Source organism: Mus caroli, chromosome 12, assembly GCF_900094665.2.
Source record: "Mus caroli chromosome 12, CAROLI_EIJ_v1.1, whole genome shotgun sequence".
Taxonomy (NCBI): domain Eukaryota; kingdom Metazoa; phylum Chordata; class Mammalia; order Rodentia; family Muridae; genus Mus; species Mus caroli.
In genome coordinates, this window is record NC_034581.1 from 65,182,221 (window position 1) to 65,201,162 (window position 18,942).

An 18,942-nucleotide genomic window follows, 5' to 3' on the forward strand; every position below is an offset into this window, starting at 1 on the left:
CCTTCCTTCCTTCCTCCCTCCCTCCCTCCCTTCTTTCCTCCCTTCCTTCCTTCTTTCTTTCCTTCCTTCCTTCTTTCCTTCCTTCCTTCTTTCCTTCCTTCCTTCCTTCCTTCCTTCCTTCCTTCCTTCCTTCCTTCCTCCCATTCTTAGAGGCTTGCCAAGGACCTGTTCTCCCAGAGACATTGCTAGATGCTGCCTATTCATTAATCAGCAGAACAGTTAAAGGTCTGTCCTGAAGTAGCTTACAGAATAGAGGAGCAGGGTGGATAGACAGGCTTCTTTGAGATAGGACCTTCCCGTGTAGCCCAGGATGACCTTGAACAAACTCTCTGAGTGCTAGATTAGATTATAGGAACACACCTACTTAGACAGTTTATGAAAAAGATGCCATTTCTGCACCTTGAGCTGTGATAGGTGATGTGTTTGTGCAGATTCCTGACACGGACCCCCGACATGCCCACTATGATCCTGATGAAAAGCACTCACTTTCTTGTCAGCAACATTAGTACCTGTACCCTCCAACCCTCCATGACCACACTTCCACACACACGCCTCTGAAAAATGCTATGTTCTACAAATCCCCCCTACCTACTCCCTCCTGCCATGGATTCTCACTATAAAGGAGCTAACAGTAACCAGTAGTATTCATGCTGTGACCTGGCTACTGTGCTGCCTTGAATTTTTCTCTGTAGGTTAAACTATCTCATTATATTTAAACTTGCCCTCCCATAACATATCAGAGCTTGAGCAGACCACATCCCCATCATTTGCCAGGGTGCCTTTAGTCCAATTCCTAAAGGTTCCCATTTCCACCTGAGCTCTCCTCAGTGTGACCTCGGCTGTCACATTTCTATCAACAGTCGGGTCTTCTGTCTCCACCAAAATTTCTTTTTCTTGCCCACTTCCCCCATTTTCTCCAGATGCTTCCCACAAATCAACTCCATTGCTGTCACCATATGATCATATATAACAACTACCGTCATGGTAGTGGTTTTCTGTGGTAGTTACTTCTGACACTTGAATAAAATACTTGGGGTAAATAGTTTATAAGTAGAGAAGGTTATCTGAGTTTATAGATCCTGAGCACCGGTCCTCAGTTTCCCTTTCCCTTTGAGGGAATGGAGCACAACACAGTGGAAGCACAGAACAGAACAAAATTGCTCGCCTGTGTCCAGGAAGAAGCAAGAGAAGAAAACCCCAGGGTCACAGGATTCCCTTCACCCCAAGAGCCAAGAACCTCCCACTAGACCCCACCTCCCAACACTTTGCCATAGTGCCGCTCTAGGGAACACGTGAGACCAAAACTACAGCAAGAAGAAACCAGCTGAGAGTGAGGACACACGGACATCCACCGTGTGCCATGTGCTCCCTCCTGAGGGAGAAATGCAGGAGCAACAGAGGAAATTAAAGCTCACTGTGTGCCCAGCAAGCATTTTAGATGCATCTTTTAAAGCAACTAGAGATGAAGTTATAAAGTTAAAATTGGGTAGATCACGGGGCCCTTGTAGCCCAGGTTAGAGATTTGTCCCAAATGTCACCCTAGGGTTTGAAGAGGAAGTGTGAAATGATGAAATTTCCACTTTGAGAAAGTCTTCTGACACCTGCATGAATGATGAATTAGAAGGATAGAGTGGAGGTGGGGGACTAAGAGGAATTAATTAATTATCGCAACGGTTCAGGGAAAAGATGACAGAATCCTAGACAGGAGAGGGTACAGAGGAAAGTGTATGAAGTACATAGACTAGAAGTAGATTTGCAAGGAAGATAGTGTCATGAAAGAGAAAGATGGTAGATGCCTCAAGAACTTCCAGTTCTGACATGAGCACCTCCCTATGTCACGCAATCGGGAAGAGAAGAAATGGAGCATCTTAAGGAGACAGGTGAAGAGTGGGATGTGAGGATGCTCTGTGATGCTGCCGAATGGTACTGCTAACATGGGCTGAAGCTCAGCACAGCAGAATAGGAGAGCCACCCACCTAAGCCTCAGCCACTTAGTGCTGGCTCCCAGCTGTGGCACAGTGACGGGTCTGTATAACAGCTGAAGGGGTGACAGGTACAGTAATAGGACAAGGATGGGAACACACTCAGAAAAATTGAGAGAAAGGCAGACAAATATTCTTGGAAATCATGAGGCTTAGACTGAACGCTTTGGAATTCTCAGTATCTCTTGATCCAATCCCCAAACCTGTACAAGAACACGAAAATGTTGATACCCATTCTGCTTCTGCAAACCACAGGTATAAAAAGGAACACTTCCATGCCTGTTTCTTCCTTATAAATGACTACACCTGAACCTTTATGAAAGTTTCATCTACATCACTGTTTTATTCAAAAGAATTGCATTTTTATGACTCTCCACATTTTACTCTCCAAACAGTGTTAGCAGAGAAATGTATCCCAGAGCCAAACTGACAAAGTATTTATCTTGTGGTAAACAAAGAAACCAGAACCATGGAGCAGACATATGTCCAAAGAAGGTGACCAGCTACCATTTTCTGGGAATGCCTTTCTGTATTCTGAATTAGTGTTAGCCCTACCCCCTTGTACTTAAACTTCCCTTCTCGTAAAAAATAATTGCATATTTGTCAGTTTTCTGATACATAAAATAGCTGAAATGTGGTATAGATGTAAACATTGAATTCTTAAATGAGTGAGAAACACTTAGAGCATCAAAATTACTTTGAGATTTCATCTTATACCCATCAGAATGGCCAAGATCAATAAAGCAAGTGACAGCTCATGCTGGCAAAGATGTGGAGTAAGGGGAACACTCTTCCATTGCTGGTAGGACTGCAAACTTGTACAGCTTCTATGGAATAAGTATAGTGATTCCTAAAGATGATGGGAATCGATCTACCTCAAGATGCATCTATACTACTCTTGGGTTTATACCCAAAGGATGCTTCCTTCATCCAACCACAGAGACATTTGCTCAACTATGGTCACTGAAACAACCTAGCTGTCCATCAACAGGTGAATGGATAAAGAAAATGCAGCACATTTTCATAGTGAAGTATTACTCAGCTGTTAAAAAAAGAAATTATAAAATTTTCAGGTAAGTGAATGAGACTAGAAAAAACATCCTGAGTGGGGTAAACCAGATCCAGAAAGACCAGTATGTTATGTATTCACTTAGATTTAGATATTAGTTGTTAAGTCAATGATAACCAAGCGACAGCCGGTAGAACCACAGAGGTTAGGTATAGAGTAAGAGACTAGGTGGGACTGACATATCTCCCGAGGAAAGGGAAATAGATAGTTATAAATGGATGATGGGGAGGGGGTGAAGAAGGGGACAAGGGATGGAATATGGGGAGCTAAAGTTAAGGACTGTTTGATGGGTAGTATGGAAGCCTGATACAGAAGGAGCTTCCTAAAGCGATAACATATATGAAAGTGATCTAAATGGAACCGCCAAACAATGGGGAGACAGAGTCCCAACTGGACACTTTTGCTACCAAATGAAGCTCCCAGTACCAGGATTGTGCTACATTTAATAGGATTATTGGACAAAGGGGTCTCATGGGAATCACCAAACAACTCAGTACGTTGCTGAGACTATAAGTTGTTCTCCACAAAGTGACAGCAAGGCTCTACTGCTGAGGACAACACCCACACCACTCACTGAACATAGAGAAGTTGGTGCCTACATAGAACCTTCATCACTGTGTACAGGAAAATATTCTGAATGCCTCCAATGGAGAAACGCCAACCTAGCCACAAGCCCTTTAATTTACAATGGTGATCTGCCTGTAAGATATGCTAGGGCAATAGTGGCAAAAACGCTTGTGGGAGTAACCAACCAATGTCTGATTTAACTTAAGGCTGACTCCATGAAATGGAGCCCATACCTGACACTGCTTGCGTGACCAAGAGCCTGAGATAAGATGATTCCTTATGACATTCTGCTGTATTCATAGACCAGTGCCTGGCTCAGCTATCATCAGGAAAGCTTCCTGCTGTAGGAGACGGGGACAAGTACAGAGACCTGCAGACAGACACTATCCAGAATGAGAGACCTGGAGCACTCAACTCTCCCCTTAAGGTTCAGGTAAGAGGAGGTGGGAGGAGTATAAGAGCCAGAGGACATGGAAGACACCAAGAAAACACAGCCCTCTAAATCAACAAAATCGAAACACAAATGAATTTATAAAGACGGAAGCAGCATGAACAGGGCTTCCGTGGTCTGCATCAGATGGGGTCCTAGAGCTGAAAGAAGTGGACACTTCCATCCCTAACCCAGCAGCCATCTCCAGTTGATAACTACTTGCAAATGAAAAGTTAGATTCCTCCAAGCCTCGGATTCTCACTGGAGAAACAAACCACTCTTAAGGGGAAGATGGCCAACGGAAAGTGAACTCAACGATAGCTCAGGAAGTCCCTTGTCTCAGAGCACTGCGCCGGGCCTTGCTTTTTAAACATCTTATGTTTTATTTTTAATTTTATTGTTTTGCTTTTTTGTTTGTTTTGTTTTGTTTTTTTTGAGACAGGGTTTCTCTGTGTAGCCCTGGATGTCCTGGAACTCACTCTGTAGACCAGGCTAGCCTTCGACTGACTCGTGCACAACCACTTCCCTGCTTTATTTTTTAAACTTTATTTATATTTTCTGTCTTTTTACCCTACAGGCCCTTTGCATATATATTATGATTTCTGGTTTAGCATTATGGGACTCCTGAGCATGTGAACAAATGAACCTTTGTGTCTTCTGTACCTTTTCTTGGTCTGTTTCCTCCTGTTGTTTTTGTCCTGTTCCAATGTGTTGGGTTTTCTTCTTATTTTATTTTTCATTATCCTTTAGAAGCCTGCTTGTTTTCTAACCAGAGACGGATATTGGCTGAATCCAGATGGGAGGGGAGCTGGAAAGAACTTGGAGGAGTAGGGGGAGGGGAACCATAATAAAGACAAACCAGAATGTGGGGGTTGCCTGGAAGAAAATATTAAGGGGAAAAATGCAAGGCTATGAAATGATGCCTGTGGGACCTAGTTATATACAAAACCAACCCAAAACAGACATCTATTAATCAAAAACAAACAGAGAGTACCAAAATACAATTTGTTTTCTCTGAAAACTGAATTCCTGTTCATGTTTTTTATTCATTTATTTTTTTTCTTCTATCCCCCAAGTTGTCTATAGGAACTATGCACCACTTGTAGGTTCAAAAATGTTCTGAACAATCAGAACCATGCAAGATGACATACTCATTTCAGCTAAACAGTCATAACTTTTGGAATTGTTTCATTTTCTTGAAATGAGAGGCTCTAAAAGTAGATTAGTGCCATACTTTTGTGGTGATGCCAATTTTTTTTTCTGGGGGGATTTTGATGAGTGGAAACGCACTAATGAGCTAGACAAACCATCACCAGTCTGTCGTGCGTGCTTATTTTTAAGACCCAGTTCCAAGAATTCCCCCTCCCCAAGACAATTTCCTCTGCATCCTACATCACCAACTCCAGGGCTGCTCAGCCACTGCCATAGTGTTGTTACTTACCTGGTTCTTTCCCTTCCGAGCCCGTTAGGAGCATGGGACCAGCTGACGCTGGAATGCTGAATGGTAAATAACCAAGCCCCTGTCTTATTTAGTCACTTTCTGGAATCCTTGGACCCAAGGAAACTGAAGCTACTAAGTTAGCCCGGATGGAGTGACAGCCTATAGTGAAGCAAGTCAAATCAGAATAAAGGAGGGATTTGGTCTTCGCAAGCTCTGTGAATTTTGTTCACATGCTCTTCCATCCCTTGTCTTCTTCTATTGACCATCGCATCACCTGCACACATCCTGAATGAGAACTGAAAGCAGGAGGGAGGCTGCTTGCCCCAGTGGGCCAGCTTGGCCCATCCTCAGGTCCTGAACTCCACTGCTGCTGAGGTCCTCTGACCTCAGGAGCCTCAAAAGAACCAAGCAGCCAGATAGTGCAGGATGCCGAGGAGGAGAAGGGCTTTTGTTTCTTATGTGGTAGCACAGCTAGATGGGTGGCTGGGCCACAACTTAAGGACTTTGCTAACAAACAACTGGTGCTGTGAGGGGATTCCTGGCCAGATGGCTGGAACACAGGACTCCTTCTGTTAACTGCAAATTCCTTTCCTATGCTGTAGCTCTGATTACTAAGACTCGGGTCACACGCCGGCTGCGCCATGCCACCACGTTCACGATTCCTGTTGGAATTGGTGGGAGCCGTGTGTTCACAAGCCGAGGACAGCATGGTTTCCTTGGAGGAAGAGGGGAGAGAGGAAGAGGGGGAGGGAGGAGATTGAGAAATGAGGAATATTATTTTTCCCAGGAGAAAGGACTAAGATGTGCCTGTGTGCTCTGGGGCAGCCTTTTCTTTGCCGTTATGAATTGCTCCACTAATAGAAAGAATTAACAAGTACTCTATCTGTCTTAAATCCCATTTAATATTCATGACCAAAATAAAGTGAGCTTTTGCCCTAATCTGGCTAGCTGAATGCTATTTTTCAGCCCCAGGGAGAGGATCATTTCAGTGGAATTTCTTCCGGGTATTTAGAGAGAAGGGAGAGGGGAGAAAACGGAAAGGCCTTTTCTGTCTTCCAAGAAGAGTAATGAACACAGCTGCCCTCGAGGCCTGCTTCTCTTTGTAGCCAGGCTCCTCCTGGCTTTCTGAAGTGAGTACCTCCCAAGAGCCATCCAAGGTCACCGTAACTGGCCTTCTCTGAAGGGTCACCCTACTCCTACCGGGTAAATCTCAATTTCTTTTTCTCTTTTCCTCCAAAAGATTGTGAAAGATTCGTCTGCTTTACCCCCAGTGTTGCAGCCTGTGCCGGGAAGCCCTCTCCGTCTCACAGACAGAGCACCGAGTGCGTTTTCTGTTTGTGTGGAGGCTCTTCCAGGAAGGCAAGCAGAGGATCCAGCCTGATGGTGGAGGGAAACCAGGCTGGCCATGCGTCTCTTCTTACCAGCACTTCTGGACAGTGCAGGGCCTCCTGTGTCCCAGGAGTGCCACACCCGCCAGCCGGAACTCCATTTCTTAATTAATATAATGTCACAACACACTTTTCTAGAGGAAAACGCTGTACCTCCTTTGAAAAATGTTTTCAGATCTGGGGGATAATCCTTCCCCCTGTTTTATACTTCTTCCTTGCACCCACCCCCTCCCCACTGCACCCCATCTTCTCCTAGGTCCTTCGTAATTTTCACGTCTTTTTGTTTTTGCTTTGTGGACTGCTGGTTCTAACGAGGGCCATTTACGTGGGCATGGGTGTGAAGCTATCTATTCAAACGTGAGTAACTTACTAGATGCTTCATCATTGAAAACAAAGACTTCTCCTGCAGCCAACCCTCCACTGCCATGAGCTCCCCTGAGAGGGGCAGGGTTCCATGACTCTTCCCCTAGTTATGACTGAACATTTACTGGCTGTCTTGGGTGGGCCCTATTCCATGTGTGCCTCACTTACAGTGAGTTCATGATTGCCATTGCCATACCCTGCCCATAAGGCAGCCCTCCTCCCTACCAATCGGCACTTTTTTTCTCCTCTTCTTTGACATTTCATGAGCCTTGGGGTCATTAATGTGTGTATGCCAGCCATTTAATGCTGGGCACCCAACCATCATTTGTTCTTAACATCTTGACCAGCCGTGAGTCGTTGCCTTCACTGCTGTTGGCTATAAAGAGACGTTTCTTTGATGAAAGCTGAGGGTATAAACATAAATGTTTAAGAAGTAGTTTGATGAGTCCTTAGCCAAACAAAGCAGGTTCACTCTTAGTGCCTGTGACCTCACACGCATGGACCTTTGACTAGATTCATGGTACTAGCATGAACTCCCTCCTATGGAGATGGGTGTCAGATCTAATCACAGATCAGTGGCTTAACCCCATGATAGTCAGGTCACGTTGTACCAGTAAGTACCTCTTGCCTAGCAAGTTAGTGTACTATGAAAAATCTAAAACTAGAGACCAGGTGTTGACTTTCCTACCCCTGTTACGACAATCTCTGGCACTGTGAAGGCTAGTCAATAGAGAGAATGCTTTAGGCCAGCTACAACACAATTTATATGCATTCTGCAACCAAAGTATGGAGTGGAAAATTAAGGGTTCTTTGGAGAGTCAGTTGTGTTGGATGGTGTTTTGCTGGGGCAGACATATGAAGGGACATTTTGTTAAGGTGGACACGGGTGTGAAAGACTAAGGCTGACTCGTGAAGGAATGTTTTGCTGAAGCAGACACAGGAGAGAGGATGTTCTGCTAAAGCAAGCATGTGAAAGGACTCACGAAGAAGGATTCTTTGCTAACAACATGCATGTATTGGTCTACCTTACATTGTCAGGACTCCATAGAGAGAAATGCACCAAAAACCATCTGATGACATACTGCAGTTTCTTGCTGCTTCCATGGATTCAGGCTGATAGGATGCATGTGCTGAGGCAAGGCACGTGGAGGACACATGATGTTTGGAGGGTATAAATAGGACTCCACCAAGTGACAGAGACAGAGCTTGGCTTGCTGATACAGTTAGCTGTGCAACACTTGTAGGTCTCCTGTCTTTGCTGATCTTCCCTTCCCCGAGAGAGGCACAGCTGAAAACTTCTCCTGGTGTCCTTCCAGGTCCCTCCTGCTGACTCAAGCTGAGGCTGAGGCCTGGCTGTCTCTGCTAGGTCCTGCCACTACTGTTGCTAATCCGACTATATGGAACTGGACTGCTGGTATATCCATGAAGTGTTTGAGAGTGGATCGAGCTGCCACTGCTGACCTGTGAACTGAACTGCCAATTTCCAGACAACACAGATGGGAGTTGCTCCAAAGAACCTTTGTAAACAGGTCCACTTCCCCATTATCTTTTCTTTCCCACTATCTCTGGTGGGTGGTGAGCTAAAAGGGAGGTTAAAGCATTTAAGAACCATCATTAAAAATAGGTTTTGCAAAAATGAAAATTACAAAGGTATGTTGCATCTTCAACAGGGTTTTGCCACCCAGTTCTTGTAGACATCTAAGGGCAATAGCCATAACTTATACAGTTTGGGGATCGCTGGGGCCTCCCTGGCCCCAGCTAGGTGTCCCATTCTTGGCACTGAGATTTTTGTGATATAACCCATGGTTTTTGGGTTCAGCTTTATCCACCCATGTGCCCTAGTTAGCTTTAACTATCAACTTGACACTATCTAGAGTCACCCAAATAATGAGTTTCAGCGGAGGTCGGATACCCAAGATTCTGCCGACCTATGGGGGATTTTCTTGATTGTTAATTGATGTAGGAGAACACAGCTCACTGTGGGCCATACTATCTCTGGGCAGGTGGTCCCGTACTGTATAAGGAAAGTAGCTAAGCATGAACCTTATGAGCCAGCTAGCAGGCAATGTCCCCACCCCCGCCCCGGCCCCTGTTCCTTCTGTGCTACTTAGGCTGTGAAGTTCCTTAGTCAAAGGTAATGCTGTGTGGAATAACAGGCAGACCTACTTTTAAGTACTCTATGTTTGTTTGTTTGTATAAAGCTCTGAGAGCTACAAACTTTCCTCTTAAGACCACTTCATTGTATACCATAGATTTTTTATATATTACTTCTACTTTTCATTCTGTGCTTGGATTTACAATTTTTCTTCCTTGATTTCTTCAGTGTTCCGCTCATGGTTCAACAACTCAAGAGTGTGCTGTTCAACCTCTATGTGTCTGTGTGCTTATGTAGTTTCTGTTGCTGTTGATGTCTAGCTTGATTGCACTGTGGTCAAATAAACTGAAAGATGTTATTTCAATCTTCTTATATTTGTTGAGGATGGCTTTGTCATAATAGATTATCTACTTTGGATAAAGTTCCATGGGCTGCTGAGACAAGTATGTATTATTTGGTGTTTGAGTGGAATGCTCTGCAGATGTCTGCTAGGTTTATTTGTTTTATGGTATCATCCAATGTTTATTTTTCGTCCAGATGACTTGTCTCTTCATTAGGAGTGAGGTAGTGGAAGTCACCCAATATCACTGTGTTGGGGTTAGTCTGTGACTTAATGTCTAGCAATATTTGTTTTAGGAGACTACGTGCACCTGTGTTTGGTGCCCATACACTTAGAATTATAATCTTAATGGAATGTTCCCCTGAATATGAAGAAACCTTCTTTACCTTGTGTGACTAATTTTTGTATGAAATCTATTATACCAACCATTAGAAAATCTATGCCTGCTTGTTTTCTTCTTCTATTTGCTTGGAATACCTTTTTCTATCCAAAGTAGTATCTGTCTTTGATGGTCAGGGGTATTTCTTGGAGGCAGCGAAACATATGGACACGTTTTCTAATTTAAATGCTACTCTGTCTTCTTATTGGAGAGTTGAGATCATCAATATGCAAAGTTATTATAGGAAGAAGTGAATTAGTTCATGTTCTATTGTTAACTTTGTGATATCTCTTTATATGTCTTTTTTTTTTACTTTTCACTTTTTATTTAATATTTTTTATTACGTATTTTCCTCAATTACATTTCCAATGCTATCCCAAAAGTCCCCCATACCTTCCCCCCCACTTCCCTACCCACCCATTACCATTTTTTGGCCCTGGCGTTCCCCTGTACTGGGGCATATAAAGTTTGCGTGTCCAATGGGCCTCTCTTTCCAGTGATGGCCGACTAGGCCATCTTTTGATACATATGCAGCTAGAGACAAGAGCTCCGAGGTACTGGTTAGTTCATAATGTTGTTGCACCTACAGGGTTGCAGATCTCTTTAGCTCCTTGGATACTTTCTCTAGCTCCTCCATTGTTTATATGTCTTTTGATTAACTATCCAGATATTGTTTAATTTCCCCTGTAGTCTCTTGAGTGTGCTTATCTTTCTCTTCAATCTGAAATGCCCCTTCCAATACCATCGACAAAGCTGAATCTGTACTCATCCGTGGGCAGGATGTTTTGAGTTGGTCTGGTTTTTGTTTTATTTTCTAATCATGAAAAGTTTTTGTTGTTCTTTAGATTATGATAGATAGTTTTTCCAGGTATAATAGTCTGAGTTGGCCTTTGTGACCTTTCAGAACTTGGGATACATCTTTCTAATTCCATCTGGATTTTAAAGTTTCTATCAGATGATCATGTGTTATCATGATTGGCATACCTTTATATGTGAATTGGCCTTTCTATCTTACAGCTTAATCTTTCTTTATTCCATGTGGTTAGTTTTCAAGCTATAATATGACAAGAGGCATTTTCTTCCTGTTTTTGTCTGTTGTTCCAGATGCTTCTTGCATTAAATTGGCACCTTTGTCTTTTGGTTCGGGAAAATTTCTTCTGTGATTTTATTGAAAATATTTTCATGCCTTGGGCATGAAACTCTTCTCCTATGCTCATACATTCATATATTTGATCTTTTCATGGCATTCTCAATTCCTCCATGTTCTGTTCATATTGCCTTCATTTTTTCACTGAATGATCCAACTATTCTTCCTTTCCTTCAAGGTGTGATCATCTTTTCTCCACAGGATCCATTCGGAAACTGTCTACCTTTGAAGGTGAACTTTTATTTTGCTTACTGATATTTTTTTCATTTTCAGCATCATTTTAGTTTGGCTTTTCTTTCTCAATTGTCTTTTTTATTAAATTCTATTTCCACATCTTGAATAATCTGTCTTACTTCATTGGACTGTTTTTTGTTGTTGTTGTTTTGTTTTGTTCTTTTGAGTTCTTCATTCTCTGCGTTGTTTGAACATATTCATAATCCTTCTTTCAAATTCTTCACATAGAAGTTCTAAATTGTTCTCACTGGGAGCCATTTCTGTAAAACTGGTCATTTTTGGAGGAGATATTATCTTTTTTTATGGTTTGTTGTGGGTGGTTTTATGCACTGGGACTTGGACATCTGGAGTTAGGTGAATTTTACTCTGTTCTTTTTCTTTATATTTTTGCTCAAGTCATCTTTCTTCTTTGGGTGAAAGCATTTCAATGTTCAGAAGAGGAAGATGAAGATGAAGAAGATGATGATGAATAAATAAGTTGGTTCTAGTGCAGTTTTTCTTGTCTGTAAATCATTTAACACCCACCCACCCCCGTACACAACTCACTCCTTTTAAAGAAAAAATGGAAATGTTAGGCTGTGTAAGATTTGTTTTTAAACTATACCATGTCTCTTTTTTTGTATAGATAACAAACTACCAAATGTGTCTTTAGATAGCCCTCTCCTGGTGGTATTTTCAATAGCCACTAACCTTGCCTGGTATGGTCTGGGGGGTTGTAAATTGGCATGGAAAGTTAAAGCAGGTTCTTGTTGGTGCACAGCATAAGTTATTTATATATGGGGACAGTTTGTGTTTTGGTTTTTTTTTTCTTTTGGTTTTATTTTTGTGGGTTTTTTTTCCATCTTCAGTTGTCTCTGATGCAGCTTATACGAAGATAATTGTTGTTCTGTTAACTGAATACCACTCTGTAATTGAAAAAAAATTGCGGCTGTTTTGTTGACATTCTGAATGCTTCTAAGTAAACACAATTTTTTAATTAAAAAAAAGTCCATACTAAAAGGAGGGTGAAACTGGGGTGAAAAACAGCTGCTTTTAGTAAAGAGAAGTAAAGAGATAGTTCTTAAGAAATGGCCTCAGCACAGCAAGAGACAAGCTTGTCCTTAGACGCAAGGTGACCAGACAGACATGTCTAAGGAGGATAATAGTGTCCGAAGGGGTCTAGGGCAGTGGAAAATTACAAGAACAATGGTCAATAAGAAACAAAAGCAAAGCCGGGGTAGTAGAAAAATGGAGGTGTGGGGTGCAGTCTATGTGCTATGGTGATCTGTCTTGCACGCCTCGGCAGTAAGGTCAGAGAAGAATGGAGGTATCCCAAGTCGAATGGCTTAGAGTCTAGCCACAGGAGGCAGGTTGGGTAAAAGCAATGTCAAGTCTTGGGGAGGAATCCCTTTTAAATAAACTCTGATGGATTCCAATGAGATGAGAGAGTGACTTAGGATAAGAAGACAGAGAAGAATCTAGAAAATAGAGGGTCAGTGAAGGCTGGATTAATATGAATGAGAGGTCAGCATGGGTCAGAAAGACGTTTCCAGGCTAAGGTCTTAGCAATGAAGACTTCTGAGAGCTGAGCAGGCTAGCAATCACCTGCAGCCCAGTTAGTTCCTAGGTACCGGGATCTGGATGAGAGTGAGCGGTCTTTAGCTTGAGGCACGAGTACCTCTCAATTCTACTCTCCTCTTACAGAAAGGGAGAATAACCAGTCCCGCAGAACGATTACCCACGTTAAAACCACAGCTGACTGGCAGAGAAGACAGCTCTATCAGCGCAGAGCTTGCCTTCCAGGTCTTGGTTCGGGCTGTACTTCAGATGACGCAGCTCCTCTCCGTGAGCTGTCCACCCTTCCCCCCCTCAGCCATGACGAACATTTTCCTTGGTAAGCCAGCCTTGACCTCAGCAGAACTGTGACTGTCATTAGTGTGGCTTGGCTGTGCTTCTGCCAGCTAAGCCTGAATCTGCTTGCCTTTCCGTAAGACACGACGGCTGGCACGGCTGGCACGGCTGGCACGGTGCTTCACCACAGCACCGCGGTGGCTTCGTGGTCCCTGTCAGCGTTTCTTCCCCTTGCCTCCATGATGTCCCTTATTTGAAGTTGGGAACAGAAGTCTGTGGTCGAGTCAACACCAGCAGAGATGTGGAAAGTAGGAACAGCTCTGGGCTTAGGGGACCCCTCACAACACCATTCAGAACTCCGGAAAGTCTTCAGGGAGAGGACTCACTCAGGGATAAATTGGCTTAGCAGAGCTGATAGGGTGGGATGAGACCTAATTACTCTCTCTCTCTCTCCGATCTTGCAGCCCGCTTGGCAGTGGAGAGAAAGTCAGTTTGCTGGACCGTGTCATCGGGACTTGCTTTGGCACCTACGTACTGTCACAGACACTGGAACTGCAACGAGCGATTGCATTAGCTCTCAGCAAAGTGTTTATTTGTGACTGGCCTACTTAGAAAGACAACTGGGATGGAAAAAGGAACATTTTGAGGTAAAAAGAAACACAAGATGTTGGAAAGTAAGCAATAGCGGCCCACACTCTAGGCCCGAGCAGATGGGTCAGCCCAGTCTGCGGCGTCACAGGATGGAACTCATTCTGGCTCTGCGCTGTGTGTCTCATTCTCAGTGACGTTTCTAAAAAGCATAGAACCAAAGGGGCATCTGAGGAGGGCTTTGTGTGTCTGAGGGAATATGAGGGCTGGGAGCCCTTTTGGGTGAGGAAGGATTTGCAGGGGAGAAAGGTAGGGCGGGAGGGTGGAGTGGGGGTAAGGGGTGGGGGCTAGGGGCTGCGAGTGGGGGACTTGGCCTGTAAGACACAGACGAATGAGTCACTGCTGAGCAGGCGTGGGAAACGGCTGTCGTTTGTACTCGAATAATCCTGAAAGTCAGTAGGTATGGAACTACACATCTGGTTTATTCCCCTTTAAGTTTGCTGTTACTAACCTTTGCAGTTAGTGAACTCTCCCTAATCCACTTCAAAAGGGTCAAATCCTTCTCTTTTATTGGACCCCATAATGCTACTGGTCACTGTCCAGGGGCCTTGTGGATGAGGAAGCTGTAGCCTGCCTATCCCCCAATTTACCCCCCACCCCTGATCAACTCCCTTATGTTTCCAGGTCAGTCGTGGGTTCAGCGGTATGTGTGTCCTAACACTGTACACAGACACTGATATTAAGGGCTGCTTTGACTCTGGAGTCCTTTGAGGAACAGCCTTAATTGTTCAATGCTATAGCCGATGAGAAAATATTATGTTAACTTTTCCACATCCACGAGTTTGCGTAATGTTGACATCTCTGTGGAGTAGGTGCTATTATTATCATTTTACGGAGGAATAAGTTGATGCTTAGAAGTACGGCAACCCCTCTGTGTTTGGTTAAGTAAATGAGAAAGGGTCCAAGCCTCTGTCCTAGGGTAGAGCCCAATGGTATTGTGAAGGAGAATCTCAGCCTGGGGTCCATGCCCTGGACAACCCTAGTCCACGTGAGCTCATGAGCTTATATAGATAAGGAGGAATCATGGCTCTATCAGTGTGTGAAAGGCCTGTGGTGCCATGAAGCTAAGAGCTCCACTCTCAACTCTCAGAGCCGGTGGACTGCCAGCTGACTCTGGCATTGGTCAGTGTTCAGTTGAACCAGTCAGGGTCCAGATGAACCAGGACTCCTGCCCTGTGTTTCTACCATTTTCTTAGCTTTACCTAATATTGTATTTGTCCTCAGAGCAATATTCAGGTCCCTGAGGACTTGGCATTCCACACCTCTTCTGGCTCCAGGAGATGGAGAAGAGTTGATTCAAACCTTCCACTCAAACACTCCAGCAAGCCGGGACTGCTGTGTAACATCAGCGTCCTCTTACCATATGTCCAAAGGGAGTGCATGTCTCTCTCCTCCAGCCAACGAAACTTGGGGGCTCAATTCTGACGGGACCAACTAAGGTCATGTGACCAGCATGTCCAGTTACTGCGACTGAGAGATACCATACGCGGATTGGCCACAGCATCCGTTCCTTACCCATGTCTGGCTTATTCAGAGTCTTAAAGTGGGTACCACCATGCTTAGTAACTTTGGCCATTCATAACCCACCATGGAGGCCTTGAGGTAAGAGTCGTTTTTATCAGTATAACTATTTTCTAATGCTCAGGGGGCGAGGTGAAAAAAATGAACTCTTCAGGTATTTAGTATTCCCTGGTATCTCATAGGAAATCTTAGACCAAACAATCTCACGGAAATGAGACGAAGGTAAATTCAGCTTCAAGTAGGAAGCCTTTGACTTCGTTTTTCCCATCTGAGGAGTGCGACACGCTCACCTTTTCTGCAGCCCTAGTCAGAATGTATCTGCGAGGCGGCACGATGCCCGGACCAAGTAGGAGAGCTTTCCTATTGATTCCATTGTAACTAGAATTCCTGTTTCTGAGTAACCCTGCCATAGCATTCATTACACGGCTCTGACATACTTCCCATTATTTTATCTAAGAGTATGGAGTCTCTGACTCCAGGGGTGGGAGGGGTGGATGAAGGACATTTGAAAACGAGAGTGTGAAGGAAGACAGAAGTCTTTAATGAGAACTGCACAGAGCGATGGCTGCATGTGTCTGAAAACATAATTAGCCCCCCTTTTGTTTGCTTGATAGATTTTTTTGATAGATAGGATCTTGACAGCTCTGTTATGAAATGTTAAAATGTAATTTAGTTTTTAAAAAAAACCTTAATTATCTTAAATTATAGTCTGAAGACTAGCTCAGGGCTTTGATCCTTTCGTGTGTGGGACATAGCAGGGGCTGCAGGGGAGCCCCTCCAGATGCTCTGCTTGCATAAAAGAAAACAAAAAACCTAGTTCACTGGTGCCCTGTCCACAGCTAGGGGTGTGCAGATAGAGAGACACCAGCAGGATTTACCTCCTGCCCACTAAGAGCCGAGGGGCATTGTGGGTATTTTCATTCATTAGGGAATAAAACTCAGGCTCCTAAGTGCAGCGTTTGGGCTCTTGAAGAGCTAGCAGCAACAACCGCCATCTCAGGCAGACGGTGGTGCAGAGCAGATAGTGCAGGCTGCAGGGCTAGGTCGCAAACCTAAGCCTTCCCAGACATCTTGCTGAGGAACTAGATTTGCTATTGAAGGTCCCCAGGCCTTGTTCAGTTTATCACAAAAACTGAGCAGACATAGGACTGTTTCAGTGTGTTCAAAGCACACCATTACTTCTCAGTTCTCTCTGGTCTCCACCAATTCTGCCTTCTGCCCTCCCTTCATACCTGGTTCTTTTCTATCATGCAAGTCTCCTTCCTTCCCTCCTTCCCTCCCTCCTTCTCTCTCTCTCTCTCCCTCCTTCCCTGTCCCTCCCTCTTGATAGCAAATGTTCCTTAGACACAGGCTGCATGACTACCCTCCCCTCTTCACGCCCTAGCACCAGGAGAGTGAGTGTAACTTGGCTGAGTGCTCAGTATATCTTCATGATTAAAAAAAAACGAGAGTTCGCCAACACCCACCATCCATTTGGCTTTAGCAGCTATCAATAAAGCAACCAGAATATCAATAATGAACCAGAAACAGAGGGGCTTGGGGAGGGGAGTCAGAGTGTTCGGGTTTGCCCTGGAGTCAGACGCTCTGGGTTTGAAGTCTGGTTGAATGGTGACCTCAGGCCACTCTGTACCTCCGTTTCCTCATTAAAATGTGAGTGGCAGTAGGACTTTCTTCAAAGGCTTATTGTGAGGAACAGCGTACGATCACATATATAAAATTACTTAGGAGAGAACATAGAGTCCTAATTAATTCTTATAATGACCCCTGATGGAGTTTCTATCATTTTCTCAGCTATAGATAAGAGGAAACCGAAGTCTGTGCGGGAAGAGAGCTGTCCCAACAATGTCTAGAAAGTGACACAGTCAGATTCGCAGCATACTGGTCTCATCCAGAACCATGCTTCACCACTGGCCCGTCTGCCTGCTGTTCCCCTGTGCTTGGACCCCAGGACTGAGTGGGACCAGCAAGTCCATGACACCCACAAGGCTGACGCTCTGTATGGATGCTCTTCTCTTCTGACCTCTTATTGAATAGGGATCAAGTTTAATGCAGTTTTGGATGTAAATGCTTGCAGCTATCATTTCAAAGGGAGACTCCTGATTTAAAAAAAAAAAAAAAGGCTTTGTCAAGTTCCAAGAGTACAGGAAGATGACTCTCCTAAGGCTTGGGGGAGTTGAAAGAGAATTTCACACTTGCTAATCAGCCTGATGCACAGTCCTTCCTTAGGGCCTGTGAGGGTCCAGTGTGGGGGCCCAGATATGAAAATGGGTGTACACGCTTCCCTCTCCTTCACCCATCAGTGTGTTTATTCTCAGTCTTCCTGCTCTTCCGCTGTGCCTGGCTCAGGCTCCTGGCACACCTGCAGGGGAGCAGGAGGCATTACTTTCCCCCACCCCCACAGGATTCCTGTGAACCCCAGGGTGGAAGCGAGGTCCTGAGGTTCTCAGGGGAAGAAGAGCAAATAGTAAATTGTATTTTTCTTCACGGGTACCTTGCACTTTCACGTGGTTGTCTCAGAGGAAACACAAGCAGATCTCTGTGGGATAGCTCTTCTGCCAGAAAGCTCTCAGGAGCATCCAGCCCTCAGTTAGAGGAGTCTCAGGAGAGGGCACTTCTCCTACTTTATTTAAACACTTCCCGAGGTAGAGTCTGATTATGTATAGATGATCATTTGTACAAGGTCCTGTCACTTTGGGGCCTGGCTGTTTCATATTTTCTTTGAGGAAAATGTATTTTAAACATCTCCCCCCAACTTGGTTAATAGTTGCTCTCCATACAAAGTTTGTGTGAGTGAGCAAGATGGGCGTGCAAATGGCTGCAGAAATGGGTGTGGGAAACCATTTGGCCTCTGGTCTCAGTATGTTTATGCTGGGACACACAGACACTTAACCTGCTTGTCAGAGAGATGCCTGGCTGGCCTCGGCCCTGCCTGTTCCCTTCCTTATCCACACGTGGCACAGCAAATGGAAGGGCTTGCTGAGATGTCAACCCGGAGAAGCCAGAATCCCTGTAAAGCTTGCTACCCCCGAAGCATTTAGAAGAATCAGACATTGGAGGACTTGAAAAACCAAACAAGGAAAGCTGAGCTAAAGAAAGGCTGGAACAAGACGCAACAAGCCTCCTACAAATTATTCATAATTCCATTCTGATTCATAGCAGGAGTCAAAATAGCCTGCAAGCCCAAGGCTGCAGCTGGTGGGGAGAAGCTTGGCTGTGTTTGTTCAGTTCCTCCAATGAGGGCAGGCCAAGTGGAGGCCTGGGGAAGGGAGATCCCTGTAGATAAAAACGAGTCTTCAAGGCCAAATGGTCTTTTGGCTGAAGGTTCCAGATATTTGGTAACCAGATTTGGACTCTAACCAGGGAAGAGGTGGAGGAGAATCTAAGCCACCGTGGCTAGATAGACCTCCCTGGGGGTGGGGAATGCCCCTTCTCTGCCTTCATCCTACTCTTTGCAGATTATATCTGGCAAATGAGGTCCCTGTGGCCCAGCATTTTTGTCAGGTCACAC

General features: G+C 44.5%; 1 long non-coding RNA gene across 1 annotated transcript; it reads left to right on the forward strand.

The window, feature by feature from the left end:
• The first annotated feature begins 14,254 nt into the window (after positions 1–14,254).
• LOC110307517 lies at positions 14,255–17,460 on the forward strand. The gene is made up of 3 exons (XR_002379405.1): positions 14,255–14,313; positions 15,138–15,515; positions 17,226–17,460. It is a non-coding gene; the product is annotated as an uncharacterized LOC110307517 (long non-coding RNA).
• Positions 17,461–18,942: the final 1,482 nt, after the last annotated feature.